Genomic DNA, 15,504 nt, shown 5'->3' on the forward strand with positions numbered 1-15,504 from the left:
TTGTATTTAATAGTCAACCACTATACTCCCAGATCCTAAAAGGAACTTTTTTTTTCACATGTTAATATATCTTACATTTGATATAATAAGCATTCTGGTTTGTATTTTCTTTCTAAATATTATGTATAAAATAACAGTGCATCTCATATAATCCATGGCCTCTTGGGTTTGCTGAAACATTTCATAACTGAATATACGGTCACCCTGAAAAGTAAGTACACATCTTAGAGAGATTGTTAGGGCACCTGGGTGGCTCAGTTGGTTGGGCGGCCGACTCCGGCTCAGGTCATGAAATCACAGTCCATGAGTTTGAGCTCTGCGTTGAGCTCTGTGCTGACAGCTCAGAGCCTAGAGCCTGCTTTGCATTCTGTGTCTCCCTTTCTCTCTGTCCCTCCCCCGTTTGCAATCTGTCTCTCTCTCTCTTTCAAAAATAAACATTAAAAAAAAATTTTTAAAGAGAGATATTGTTTATCATACTTTATTTACCATTCTCTCCTCACCACACACTCATCCCCAACAAGCACATAATCCACAGCATATTAACACCATATGGCTATGTTAAATTTTGTAACATGAGTTTTCATAAGATTTTATAATAAACTTCTAAAGCTGCAATAAAATATTTGTGCTTCAACTACCATTGTCTAGGCTGGTGGAAAAAAAATCTTTATTGTCTTGCTAAAAGGAAAGTTCTGTGACATTGACTGTTAGAATACAAAAGAATAGTTTCATCGATTCTCGGCCTTTTGGCTAAGATCAAGTGTAGTACAAAAGAATACAGTTTTTCATTCTTTTATTTATTAGTGAGTTCATTTTCATTAACCAGTGTATTAGTCTGCTAGGGCTAACATAACAAAATGCCACAGACCGCGGGGCTTAAACAAGTATTTATTTTCCCACAGCTTTGGAGGCTGGAAAGCTAAGACCAAATGCCGTCAGGATTGGTTTTTGGTGAGGCTTCTCATTCTGGCTTGTAGATGGCCACCTCCTCACTATGACCTCACATGGCCTTTCCTCTGTGTGCAGGTGTGGAGAGAAGTCTCTAGTATCTTTTCCTCTCCTTATAAGGACACCAGTCCTATGAGATTAGGGCCCCACCATTCTGACCTCACTTAACCTCAATTACATTCTTAAAGGCTCTATGTCCAAATATAGTCACATTGGGGGTTAGGGCCACTCAGGCTCCCCAATAAAAATCATTTATAACAATATTTACTGATAATTTACCACATGCCCTAATCTATACTAAGTGGCTTACACATACTATCTCATGTGATATTCATGGCAAACTTCTGAGATAGGTATTTCAGTTCAACATGAGATAACGGAGGCTTAGAAGCTAAGATCATTTCCCAAAGAGATACAAATGGTAGGTGGTAGACTTGGTCTTAATTCAGGTCTGCCTGAGTCTAGAATTCAGGCTCTCAACTGCTATGCCACACTGCTTCCATTTAAACTCTTTTCATATTCATTATTCAGACTGGACTATGAAAAGAACATGTAAAGATGTGTGAATGATAATGTACCCAAGTAGAACCAACAGATCATGCTGAAAACCCCTGAATTCTTGTTAAATCCAACCTCTTCAGTCTAGGAGTCCAAGTTCCAAAATTCACCCAACCCTACACGTTCAGTCATATGCCTCATTATACCTCACTATCATCCCCATAGCCACTATCCATCCCAGAAAGGCCCCTGCATCTCAGTAGTGGACTCTCTTCCTCATCACATCCAATCCTCTCCCTTCTGGTTTCTCTGCCTGAAGTGTCCTTCCCTCCCATTTCATGTTTGTCCAAACCCAGTGCTGCCTTTTCCAAGAAGCCTGTCTGATCTTCTTTCTCCCTCATGGGTCTCAGCATTTTGAACTTGTATTAGAGACAGAATTTTCCTTCTATTTTTTTATTTTCTTTTTATTTTTCCTCTCTATTCCTGGCTCCTCCTATTAGATTTTGGATTTCAGGAAGAGAGGAAATTGGCAGTATGTGTTTTTGGAAGTCACATAACCTTCTAAGCCTCAGCTTCCTCGTCTTTAAAATGAGATAATAATATTGCCAGTAAAATGCGGCCTCAGGGTAAAGTTTGGATTAAGAGTGTGGCTATGCCAATGGCACGGTTGGAGCTAGAGAGTGTTATGCTAAATAAAATGTCAGTCTGAGAAAGACAAGCACTATATGATTTCACTCATATGTGGAATTTAAGAAACAAAACAAATGAATGTGGGGGAGGGTAGGCGGGGAGAGAAGGGCAAAGAAAGAAACAGACTCAGCTTTGGACAACAGAGGATTACCAGAAGGAAGTGGGGGAGGGGGGGCGTTAAATGGGTGATGGGTATTAAGGAGGGCACTTGTGATGAGCACTGGGTGTTATATGTAAGCAATGAATCACTAACATTGTACACTTAAAACACTGTATGTTAATGCACTGGAAATAAAATTAAAATAACAAAATTAAAATTAAATAACATAAAATGAAATAAAATAAAATAATAATGTGGCTATAAGACCCTTCGTTAAACTCAGAAATATTGAAGTTGTTTCCTCGTAGATCTTCTGAGAGACCATAAGATTACTAAGAATCTTAAAAGCATTCCTCCTATAGCACTCTGTGTCTCAGCACAAGGTAGAAGGGGGGTTTGTAAGTGTGGCTTTTGTCTAAAGGAGCAGATCCTAACTTGAAATACAGTTGTGTAGAAACACAAGTTACATAGGAAGTATGTAGGAAGCCTACAAAGTCTTTGGCTAAATGGGTCAAAGACAGTTCAAAATAAAAAGAGGCTTCGAAGCAGAAATCAAGCTGAGAGTGCTACTCAGATGCAAGCATGTGCCATTTCCTGTGGGAAACATAGTGTGACTTAGAGGGTTGACCCAGAACCCAGAAGGCAGACCCAGAAGCCACAGAAAATTACTTTCCAGTAGCAGAACCCTAATTAAAGAGTACTTCCTGTTCTCTGAGTCAACAGAAATGGTGGCTTGTGGCCAACTTGATTCCAAAATTGCTACACACCTCCTCTCTGCCCCCTTTTGGAACAGAGTTGCCCCTGTGGCTACCCTATCCCTCTCCCATGATTACGTGCTGGATACGTGTCAGACCATTTGTCTTTTTTTTTTTTTTTTTAACATGGCTTTCCTTCTAAGGAACTATACCAAAGAATCCTGGCCACACTTTGGCTTACCTCAGGCTGCTATAACAAAACACCATAAACTAGGTGGCTTCTCAACAACAGAAATTTGTTTCTCACAGTTCCAGAGGCTAGAGGCCCATGATCAGGATGCCAGCATGATCAAGTCCTATTGAGGGCCCTCTTCTGGGTTTCAGAGGACTGACTTCATTAGATCTCCCATGGCTGGAAGAGAGCAAGCTAGCTAGCTCTCTGGCCTCTTCTTTTAGAGGCACTAAAGCTTTCAAATCTGGCCACCATCAATTCCCTCCCTTCCTGTTGTACATATGCCACAGGTCAGTAAGAGGTAGGGGTAAGTTCCCCTTTCTTTGACCTGGGCTAATCCTGTGCATATTTTCACCTATAGGATGTAACATAGATGATATTTGGGGACTTACAAGCCCAAACTTTGAAAGAACTGGCTACTCACACTTTCTGCCACTTGAAACTGTGTTAGAAGATGCTGTAAGAAGCCCGATCCAGAGGCGCCTGGGTGGCTCAGTCAGTTAAGCGGCCGACTTCAGCTCAGGTCATGATCTCACAGTTCGTGGGTTCAGGCCTCACATCAGGCTCTGTACTGACAGCTCATAACCTGGAGCCTGCTAAGAATTCTGTGTCTTCCTCTCTCTCTGCCCCTCCCCCACTCATGCTCTGTCTCTCTCTGTCTCAAAAATAAATAAAACATTTAAAAAAATTTTTAAAATACATATATAAATTAAAAAAAGAATCCTGATCCACATGGAGAAGCTGAATTGAGGAGAATCAAGGTCAGTGAACCCAGCTGAGCTCCAGACCAACAGCCAGCACCAACTGACAAGACATCTTAGATATTCTAGCCCATTCAAGCCTTTAGATGCCAACAGCCCCAGTAAACATCCCACAGACCAGAGGAATCACCCAGGTGATCCTAGCCAAGTTAAAGAATCATGAAAGATAATAAAATGTTCGTTTTTTTACGCCACTAAGTTTTTGGTGGTTAGTAATGCAGCAATAAATAACTGAAATAATTCTTAGGTGACAATATGAACATAGTATATGATGATAATATAGAAAACAAAGTCAGGTCATAAGACTGGAAACACTGTGAAGATCATCTATTTTAGACCAATGTGTTCCTCACTCCAGGAGAGAAAATGTAGGCCACACAGTAAGTTCATGAAGAGACAATTCTAAAACCCATTTCTCCTGCCTTCCTAATCTATTGAGGCCTTCAAACAAAATGGATGAACAGACAGACCTATGTTCTCCCCATCAGTTACATTTCAGAATTATTCTTGAACGTGATATTAAATCCTATTTTATTCTTTCAAAAAAGAGCAGAGGCAGCAATTTCTTAGATGTTAATATAGAGTTTCTGAGCCGACATGTCTATGACTATGTGGTATGTCTGAGGCAATTTTTGATAAATTTATTTGAACGAATGATTTAGAGAATGTCTCTCTTCATGTAAAACTTCAGACGAGAAAAGGCTGATGGAGGAGAAAGAAACGTTCATTTAAAAAAAATTCTATAAAGAACAGGAAAGATCTGGCTGTTGTTCACAGTCATTTTTCAGGTGGCAAGGAGGTCTGGAGACCATATGTTGTTTCAAGGTGAGGAGAATGCTATGGAAAGCGAAGCCTTAAAACAGCTATACTGTGCATGGCAATCTATGCTGAGTGAAATAAGTCAGTCAGAGAAAGACAAATATCATATGTTTTCACTCCTATGTGGATCTTGAGAAACTGAACAGAAGACCATGGGGGAAATGGAAGGGGGGAAAAACAGAGAGGGAGGGAGACAAACCATAAGAGACTCTGAAATACAGAGAACAAACTGAGGATGGATGGGGATGGGGATGGGGGAGGGGGGGAAATGGGTGAAAATGGGCATTGAGGAGGGCACTTGTTGGGATGAGCACTGGGTGTTGTAAGCCAATTTGACAATAAATTATATTAAAAAAAATAATAAAAGTGGGGCGCCTGGGTGGCTCAATCGGTTAAGCTACCGACTTCGGCTCAGGTCATGATCTCACGGTTCGTGAGTTCGAGCCCCGCATCGGGCTCTGTACTGACAGCTCAGAGTCTGGAGCCTGTTTCAGATTCTGTGTCTTCCTCTCTCTGACCCTCCCCTGTTCATGCTCTGTCTCTCCCTGTCTCAAAAATAAATGAAACATTAAAAAAAATTTTTTTTAATAAAAAAATAAAAATAAATAAAAGTAATAAATAAATAAATAAAGCTACCCAAAATGGAGGTGTCTAGAAAATCATTCCTTTATCCTTTGAAGGACCCTGAAAGAGGCACTTTTTCTCAAAAACTTTTGATGATTCATTCTCAAGCAGATTTACAAACACGCCATCATCTGCTTTTCTTCATTTCTGCGACAACTATCTTATTCTTTGGAAACATAAACCAGAGGATTTGTAGTCTTTTAAACTGAACTGTTGTCTTTTAAAATGAGTATGTATTAAAATCTTAGCAGGGAAAACATTTGACGACAGTCTGATTTTATTTATGTGAACAAATGAGACAGAAGAGGGAGGAAAGTGTCCTTTTCACCGTCGTACCATTGCTAGTTCTTAAATAAACTTAATGAAATTCAACATTTTCAGTTTAAACGTCATCATCATGTGTCATATCACACAAATATTCAATGTACTTACTCAGTGTTGCCTGTCAAAGTATCAAAATTTAGGGAAAAATATAAATATGGATGATAGAGGGGAGCCTGAGTGGCTGAGTCTGTTAAGTGTCTGACTTCAGCTCAGGTCATGATCTTGCGGTCCATGAGTTTGAGCCCCGCATTGGGCTCTATGCTGACAACTTGGAGCCTGGAGCCTGCTTTGGATTCTGTGTCTGCCTCACTCTCTGCCCCTTCCCTGCTCGCACTCTCTCTCTCTCTCTCTCAAAAATAAATAAACATAATAAATAAATAAATAAATAAATAAATAAATAAATGGATGATAGAGCTGTATTCTGGTAATTATATTACCATTATTTGCACCACAGGAAAAAAACTATGAGCTTTGAACAAACTGCATGGTTTGCCTTGGCTCCTTGCCTTGCAAAAGAAGTAAATATCTGGTATTAATTGCTAATTAAGCCAAAATTAAGCCTCAATTCACCTCTTTAAATGATCTTGATAAACCTACCCCTTCATTGTTCATAGGCCTTAATGAGTTGTGTTTTATAACTTCTGTTTTTATTGCTTTCCAGATTATAGAATCTCTTTTCACATGAGACCTACTTATATAACTTACTCTGACCCTTTTCTCTTCATAAAAATTCAATAAGCTTGTAACTAGCACATTATGCCTTTACAATGTGTCATGGCACTTTTTATCGGTAGGAAAGGGGGCATGGTTTCCCAAACAGAACCATAGAAAGTTTAATTGTGATTTCTGTCACCAAAACAAGAGAACACTGAATATCTAATAAATAAGATTCTTGAACACAGAACACCGAATTTTCCAAATCAGCATTCTTACGAATTAAAAGATGAATCTGAGATTTGGATGAAATTTTCTCTGAAATATGTATAGATTAAACAAAAGGGAAAAGAATTAAACAAAAGGGAAAAGAAATAAAAGCATTTTAGGTTTTGTTCACTATTTGGACAGATATTTAATATGATACTATCATATGTATTGTTGCCATAATACCTATTTGTTCTTCTCAGGAAGAAAATATATCTGTCAATTTATCTTTTTAAAAATATTAATTAATATCAAAGTAATAAATGTTAAATGACAGTTTTGTTATTAAAATTTCTTTTAAAAATTGTACTGATAACCAGTTTATGTAAGCCCTACTGATTACATTTCTATGACTTTTTCAAAATGTATTGTTTTTACATAATCTTTATTGATAAAAAATTATCTTTTAATTTTTTTACTTAAAATTCTTTTGCTACATACATACAACTCTTTTGTTCTATGCATATAAAATGTATACAGGGGCACCTGGCTGACTCAGTTTGTATAGCATGCAACTCTTGATCTCAGGGTTGTAAATTTTGAGCCCCCTGTTGGATGTAGAGATTACTTAAAAATAAAATCTTTTAGAGGCACCTGGGTGGCTCAGTCGGTTAAGAACCTGACTTTGGCTAAGGTCATGAACTCACTGTTGGTGAGTTCAAGCCCCGCATCAGGCTCTGTGTTGACAGCTCAGAGCCTGGAGCCTGCTTCAGATTCTATGTCTCCTTCTCTCTCTGCCCCTCCCCTGCTCACACTCTGTCTCCCTCTCCCTCAAAAATAAATAAACATTTTAAAAAAACTTTTTTTTAGAAAAAGGTTGAACCAATTAATAGTGCCTCCAAGAAATCGTGATTTGCCAATTTCTCCCAAATCTTATCAATGGATTTTTAAACTTTTGTTTATATTATTCTTAGCTTGCTTTCCTTTCAACAATTTATAAATGTTAAATGAATATTTGTATATCATTGTATGCAATTTCTCTATCACCATAGCCATTGTCCACTTTTCCATTGCAAACTTAATAATTTCCTTAAAAATATTTTTCTTTATAAATATTTTTGATATCAGGCTTTAATTGATCATTTACCATACATATTTGCCATTTCTGTTTCTTTTACTTTCATTGCACAGAAGTTTTATCTGTGCCTCTAAAAGGAAAAGGAATCTCATATTTAGATAAGCACACCACTTTTAATTTTTTATGAATCTTCTTTGAATAGTTAACACTCTAATTAATGGGTGACCTATGACACAATGGCTTAACATACATTTAACAAACATGTTCTCACCCACAATTCTTTCAACTATGTTAGAGAAGTATTCTCTAATTTTTGTGCTATGTATAAATTCCCAGCTGCAGGACAAACTGTATAATAGTGGGATGGAAAAGAGAAGGAGAATACTCATGTTATATCTTCACTATATTTCTTATATATCTTTTTTGTTCTATTATATACACTTTGGCTATCTTTTATTTTTTCCTATGTATCTTTCTGAAAAGTTCAGGGAAAAACTAAAAAAACTGGTTCATTGTTTGTGACTACTCTATCATACTAATATATAAGATGTTCATAACGGGAAATTGAGTGTGGAATATGTGGGAACTCTGAACGCCTTCACAATTATTTTTCTAAAACTACTCTAAAATAAAATTTTATTTTCTAAAACTCTATTATATATCCAATTTAAAACTTACTCATCCAACACAACTTCCCAATCCCAAGCACCAGTCTCTCTTCCCCAGGGAAATCATTGGATCCCCCGAAGCATGATGTAATTGCACTTTGTTTGGTTCACTCCCTGTGACACTGGTTCCAAATCCTCCCATCACGTGGCTTAAGGGACACATGGATAAAGACTCCTCTTCTATAAGGGCAAGAGAGATAAAATTTCACAAAACTCTACTACAAAATCCTTTGAGTAAACTTCTTTCTCTCTCCAATGAAAATTAGTAAATGGGTCCAGTATATCTCTTTAATGTGGGATTTTAATAACCATAGTACCCAGTTCTGGGACCTCAGCCAAAACCTAAGACAAAAGGAAAAGTTTCATTTAACATCATTTTACTCTAGCATAGAAGACTCTTCTTTCTTGTACAGTATTTCACTGAAATTTTAGTGGACCTGACTATTATATAGGTACCCCGGGTTTAGATTCAAAATCTCCCCAGAAATCACCACAACAACTCTTTAGGCCACATCTTTTGAAATCATTGAGAGGTAAATTAACAAATGTCCAAACCATCAATACACAATAGAACTCTGGCCATAAAGAGTACATTAATTCAATTTACACTAAATAGTCCTGCTGACCTCCTATTATCCTTGTTAGGTTAACATCTGGGCCTTAAAAATACTTAGAGACTTGAGACTATAATTGTAAATTAGTAGACACTGGTTAAGCCTCTCCTCTATTCTTCCTCACTTGCTTAGAGAAAATGTGTGTTGTTAAGACACAGCATGGGTGTGAGTGAATCTTGATATTCTTCAAGATTTTGGAATAAAAACTTGGCTTTGTCAAGCTTGGCTTTGGCTGAAAAAAGTACTTTTCATGAAGATGGGAACTCAGGAAAATGAAGGTCTAGTGGGTAAGACAATGGATTTAGATTCAGACTAGATAACTGAATGGAAATGTTAACAGATTAGGCAGATATATAGGTCTGAAGCTCAGGATAAAAAGGGATGGAATTGTTGGCATACAAAATACTTGAAACCAAGAAAATGGAGATTATTGAGGGGAAACGTGTTAAGTGGGCCGGGAAGACAGCTCCAGATAGAACCCTAAAAATTGCCAATTTAAAGAATAAAGAAAGACAAGCCCACAAGGCTAAAATTGATGAGACAGGAAGAAATGTAGAAGAGGGGAGGGTCACAAAAACAATAGAAGGGGGCATTTGAAGAAGAAAGGTAGTCCATAGTGTTAAATACTGATAAAGAGTCTACAAATAAAGATTGATAAATTTTTGGATTTAGAACATGGAGTTCACTGGTAGAAGAGATTCAGTGCAGTGGTGGGCTAGAAGTTAAACTAGAATCAGCTGAAGAGGGGAAAGACAGTACATGGAAACAATGAATGAAGTTAACTCTTAACTGTTTTTATGAACATTGGTCATGCAGGGTAGAAAGGAGTTCAGTTCACGGGCAAATAAATTTTTACAAAGCTAAGAGATACTAGCTCTTTACAAAAAGGTGCCAATATGGTCTCCTGGCTGGCTCAGTCAGTAAAGCATGCGACCCTTAATCTCAGGATTGTAAATTCAAGCCCCACGCTGGGAGTAGGGATCACTTAAAAATAAAATCTCCAGGGGCACCTGGCCGGTTTAGTCAGTGGAGCCTGCGACTCTTGGTTTCAGGGTTGTGAGTTCAGGTCTGAGTTGGGCATAGAGCCTACTTTAAAAAAAATAAATAAGTAAAAATAAAAAATAAAAAATAACTTTTTAAGTGCTATAAAGAGGAACAGGTTGAAGTATTGCACAATGAGGTTTTCTGGCCATTCACTCAATTCATTACTTTTTCCTTTTCACTTCTAATTTGAAAGAAGTTTAAATAAACCAAGTAAAAAAGCAGAGGATTGTTAGCATCTTAACTTAGTGAAGTTTCACCAGATATGCAGAAAATGTAATAAAAGAAAATTACATTGTGTCTTTTATTCTCCCCTGTAGTCCACTGGAAATTAGTACATTAAATTGATCCAACTTGGTGGGAGTAACTATCCATAGGGCTTGTTTTTTAAAGAAAAAGTATTGTTTAGACAGCAAAATTATGAGCCTACCTAGGCATGTTGCAAAGGTATTTGAAAAATAACTCAGACCAAGTTGTATGAATGGAAATGTGGTGCTCAAAGTTACATTCTGCTTAAAAAGGTTGTGATAAATAAAGATAAATAAAAAAACAATGTAGAACACACATAAGTCACTTCCTCATCTTCAGACATAATGACCTAGGAATAGCTCCCTTTTGATTTGTAGAGTATAAAATATTTTCTGAAAGTGAGAAAGAGGGACCAAGAAGTACTTAAAATTCTAGAGAGATTAGAAAGTTTTAAAATAGTCATTGTGGGTGGGGTGCCTGGGTGGCTTGGTCAGTTGAGTGTCCGACTTCAACTCAGGTCATGATCTCACCGTTCATGAGTTCAAGCCCCATATTGGGCTCTGTGCTGACAGTTCAGAGCCTGGAGCCTGCCTCAGATTCTGTGCCTCCCTCTCTCTCTCTGCCCCTCCTTGATCGCTCGCTCTCTCTCTCTCTCTCTCTCTCTCGAAAAGAATTAAAGTTTAAAAAGATAAAAATAAAATTTTTAAATAGTCATTGTGAGAAAAGGTAATATTACCAGTGAAGGAATGCATTGGCCCAGTAAACATTAGGTTCTGGAACTCAAAGTTTGGCTTTGAAGAACTATCTGATGTTCTATTACTACTCACTAAATAGCGAATGCCAACCATGTGCTAAACATCATTCTAGAAACTCAGGATCCAACATTGATCAAGGCAAAAAAAAAAAAAGACCTTATTTTCAATACATTTAAATTCTAGAAGGATGACACCAATAACAAAAAAGTAAACAACTGAATATTATTAATTATTATTTTAGATGATTGCCTGGAGATAGTTAAGAGAGAATAGGAGGAGCAAATGAGTATACAATGATTATAAACAACACTTTCAAGAAGGTTAGAAACAATAAATTGAGAAATGAGGAAACAGAGGAGAGACCCATGGGGTCAACCAATGGGAGACACTTAGGCGTTTATGTGCTGACAGAACCAGTCCTGGAAGGACAGGGACATCATGATGCAGGAGAGTCCAGGAGAAGATGAGAGGGACAGGAATCTGGAATATAGGTGAAAGAATTGGTTGTGACAGAGGCAGGGGCATTAAAATGTGAGAAAAGGCAGAGAGCATGGGTACAAATGGAGGTGGGCTAGTACATCTGAATGAAGGTAGGAAGACGAAGAAGTTCCTCTAGCTTTTCCTCAAGAGTATTTCTCTCTTATTTGCAACTTTAACTTGTTTCCCTTAATTGTATCATAAGAGACATTTCTTCACTTCTGAGGATGGAGAAACAGTATCCACATCTATGTGATTCTGACCCCAGCTCTGGGCCTTCAAAAACAGCACAGGTTTATACTGAAGTTTTTACTGTACAATCTCTTCCCCATCAGGACCTTTTTCCTTTTTTGTAAATCCCTCAATGTTACTTTTAGTTGGAGACTGAGACTCACCTATGTAGTAAACTTTTTACCTGAATTACTAGCCAGAGTGGTTTTTCCTTGTTGCCTACTTAAGAAGAGGGCTAGATGGGGGCACTTCGGTGGCTCAGTTGGTTAAGCATCCAACTTCGGCTCAGGTCATGATCGCTCGGTCCGTGAGTTCAAGCCCCACATTGGGCTGTGTGCTGACAGCTCAGAGCCTGGAGCCTTCTTCAAATTCTGTGTCTCCCTCTCTCTCTCTCTGCCCCTCCCCTGCTCAGTCTCTCTCTCTCTGTCTCAAAAATAAAATAAAAAATGTTTTTAAATCCCAAAACTACAGGGTTCAGACAACTTCTGGGTTAATGAACACATCCATGTGACAGGAAGCTGGCACACCCCCAACTCCAAGGGGAAAGAAGCCCTCATGCTCAGGACCCTTCCGGACTTTTCCCTATGTACGCCTTCACCTGGCTGTTTATCTGTATGCTTTATAATATCCTTCATAATAAACCAGTAAACATAAGTGTTTCCCTGAGTCATGTGAGCCGTGATAGCAAATTACTGAACCAGAGGAGGGGGTTGGAGGAGCCCCTGATTTATAGCCTGTTGGTCAAAAGTACAGGTGACAACTTGGGGCTTGCTACTGGGGGCAGTCTTGGGATCCCTTGACCTCTGGGGTCTCTGCTAATTCTGGATAGCATCAGTTGAAGCATAGGACACCCAGTTGGTTTTGAAAGGGCTGGTGTGGGAAAAAACCCCACACATGTGTTGTCAGAAGTGTTCTGTGGGTAGGGAATTTTTTCTTCCTTTTAACAGGGGTCCTGCTACCTCTATTCTCACCTTTCAATGATTTCTCTTCTCCTTCCTTTCTTCCTTGAGGCCACCAGTTCGCATTTTCTCTACAAAGAAATTCTCCTCACCATCACCAGTGTTTAAGGGGATGACTCTGCCGTGCTTGTGTTAATCCTTGAGAAATCAAAGTATAATTGTCATCATCACTCAGCATCAGAAAACTAAAGAATTTCCTCCTTGAAGGAACTTTCTACATCTTGTAGACAAGCTGTTTTCAAATAAATTTCAAGGAAGAAGAAATGGTTGATTGTTAAGGTGCTCATTGTGTTTGTTTAATTTTTGTGGCATGATGACATTTCAAAGTCTTAATGGTATGCTCTTTCCTACCTGCTCACCTGATTCCCCCCCCCTTTGTTTTGCTATAAAACAAGGAGAGAGAGAAAGACACCACATTCTTCATCTCTAAGGTCAACAGGAAATTGCCTCCCCCACCTCTACCCAGAGAAAGACAACAAAATATTACAAGTAGATCTAAACCGAGAGATTTTCTTCTGTTCCTCCACCCCTCACCACAAATAGATTTTTAAAAGCTTTCGAAGGGAGAAAGAAAAAGGAGAGCTTTGGAGAAGGAAACAGCATAATGGCAGCACAGGAGCCAGTCACCAGAGAAGACTATATGGAAAACCTGTAAACTAGGAAATCCCAAGGTAAAGAGAACATGTGTTCAGCTCCAAACTTGAAGTATTTTGAAAGTCACAGCCTACAGATCTCTCTGGGCTCTAAGGGGGTAAGACAGCAGAGAAGGCAACAAGGCGTTATCCATACCACAGAGGAGCTAAAAACAAGCCCCTGGGTTTCCCTGCAGCTCCTAAGGGGATGAAGGAGATCCAGAAGTTTCCACGGGCCCCATGTGGGTAGACATGGATGTACACCTGCCTAGAGGCCATCTGCAGGGAAAAGGAACACATTACAAAGCTAAGGCATGGACTTCCTGACGTAAGTAAAAGAGAACGCAGCTCAATTCGAGAGCCATCCTGCGTGCCAAGTTGTTTGCTGTGAATTCAATAAACACAGGCTAACTTGCCATTCACTCCCCACTGAAACAAGCCAAGGAAAGACCAAGAAATAAAGTGTCCCCTCCTCCACTATCTCAAACAGTGATTGTGTCAGCCCCTGGGGGTTTAGAATTGGGAGCTGGGTGAGGGAAAAAGAGAAAATCTTGAGAAGGGCCCATGTCTCCACCAGAATTGTTTAAACTGAAGCTGACATAGAAATGATGAGATTGGATTGAGGAAAAAGAAAAGGATGGAGCTAGCTCGGACCAGACCAAGCAATACTGTTAGGCAGACTGAGAGTCCAGGCAGGTCGAAATCAGCCAGTATACATTATAACTATTTTTAAAGTGTCATTAAAAACACCAACTTTCAGGGCGCCTGGGTGGCTCAGTCGGTTAAGTGTCCGACTTCAGCTCAGGTCATGATCTCACGGTTCATGAGTTCAGGCCCTACATTGGGCTGTGCACTGACAGCTCAGAGCCTGGAGCCTGCTGCGGATTCTGTGTCTCCTTCTCTTGATCTCAGGGTCGGAAGTTCAAGCCCCACAAGTGTGGCACCTCCTTAAAAAGAAGTTTATTTTAAAACACTGGAGACCACCATCATATTAACTTTTATTCCAATTTCTTCATTTTATTATATTTTTTTAAGTTTTTTTTTTTTTTGAGAGAGAGAGAAATTGAGGGGCAGAAGGAGAGAGGGAATCCTAAGCAGGCTCCACACCCGGTGCAGAGCCCAACTCGGGGCTTGATCTCAAGACCGTAAGATCATGACCTGAGCCAAAATCGATAGTCAGACGCTCAACTGACTGAGTCACCCAGGCGTTCCACAGGTTTCTTCATTTTTATGCATGGGACCCTGAACTGTAACTTTTTTTTCTCTTTTTTTAGTCATCTTTGGGATATATATAAAATACACTAAATAGGTAGTAATTCTGCACCAGTGTTGTTTTTTTGTTTTTGTTTTTTTTAATCCAGACTTGCACATGGCCTCTCGTGTAAAATGATACAGGGAAGTAGAGTAACCCTAGCACACATTAATCAAATTTGTCAAATGCCTGACGAGGCTCAGATGCTCCTGCCCAGGGCTTGCTCTTGTCAGAAAGCCACAGAAAGCTGTGCAGCGAACAAGTAACATATGTCATGATAATTATTTAAGCTTAGGATTTATGGTGAGTTTTGGATACGTTTTCTTTAAATTTTTTTGAAAAATTTCTAGTGAGATGAAGTAATTACCTTCAAAAGTAGAAATGAGTCATTGGTTGAAAAATTAAGCTTAATGAGAAAATATGTTAAATAAATATGATTGTGCCTTATCATGAAAAGGGCCAATTTGGTACTAAGTGATGTTCTACTAATGATCAACCACAGCATGGTACAACAATACATGAAATGAACACAAGTGCCCATGATTATACGGTCAACTAACCCTTGACAAAGCAGGAAAAAATATCCAATGGAAAAAAGACAGTCCCTTCAACAAATGGTGTTGGGAAAACTCAACAGCAACGTGAAGAATGAAACCGGACCATTTTCTTAAACCATACATAAAAATAAACTCAAAATGGATTAAAGACCTGAATGTGAGATAGGAAACCATCAAACTCTTAGAGGAGAAAGCAGGCAGCAACCTCTCTGACCTGGGCTGGAGTAACTTCTGACCAGACACATCTCAAAAGCAAATAGCATGGGGGCGCCTGGGTGGCGCAGTCGGTTAAGCGTCCGACTTCAGCCAGGTCACGATCTCGCGGTCCGTGAGTTCGAGCCCCACGTCAGGCTCTGGGCTGATGGCTCGGAGCCTGGAGCCTGTTTCCGATTCTGTGTCTGCCTCTCTCTCTGCCCCTCCCCCGTTCATGCTCTGTCTC

General features: G+C 39.1%; 1 pseudogene; it reads left to right on the plus strand.

Annotated features, from left to right (window-relative positions):
• The first annotated feature begins 730 nt into the window (after window positions 1–730).
• On the plus strand, window positions 731–854 carry LOC131484243 (U2 spliceosomal RNA; annotated as a pseudogene).
• Window positions 855–15,504: the final 14,650 nt, after the last annotated feature.

Source organism: Neofelis nebulosa, chromosome 8 (assembly GCF_028018385.1).
Source record: "Neofelis nebulosa isolate mNeoNeb1 chromosome 8, mNeoNeb1.pri, whole genome shotgun sequence".
Classification (NCBI taxonomy): domain Eukaryota; kingdom Metazoa; phylum Chordata; class Mammalia; order Carnivora; family Felidae; genus Neofelis; species Neofelis nebulosa.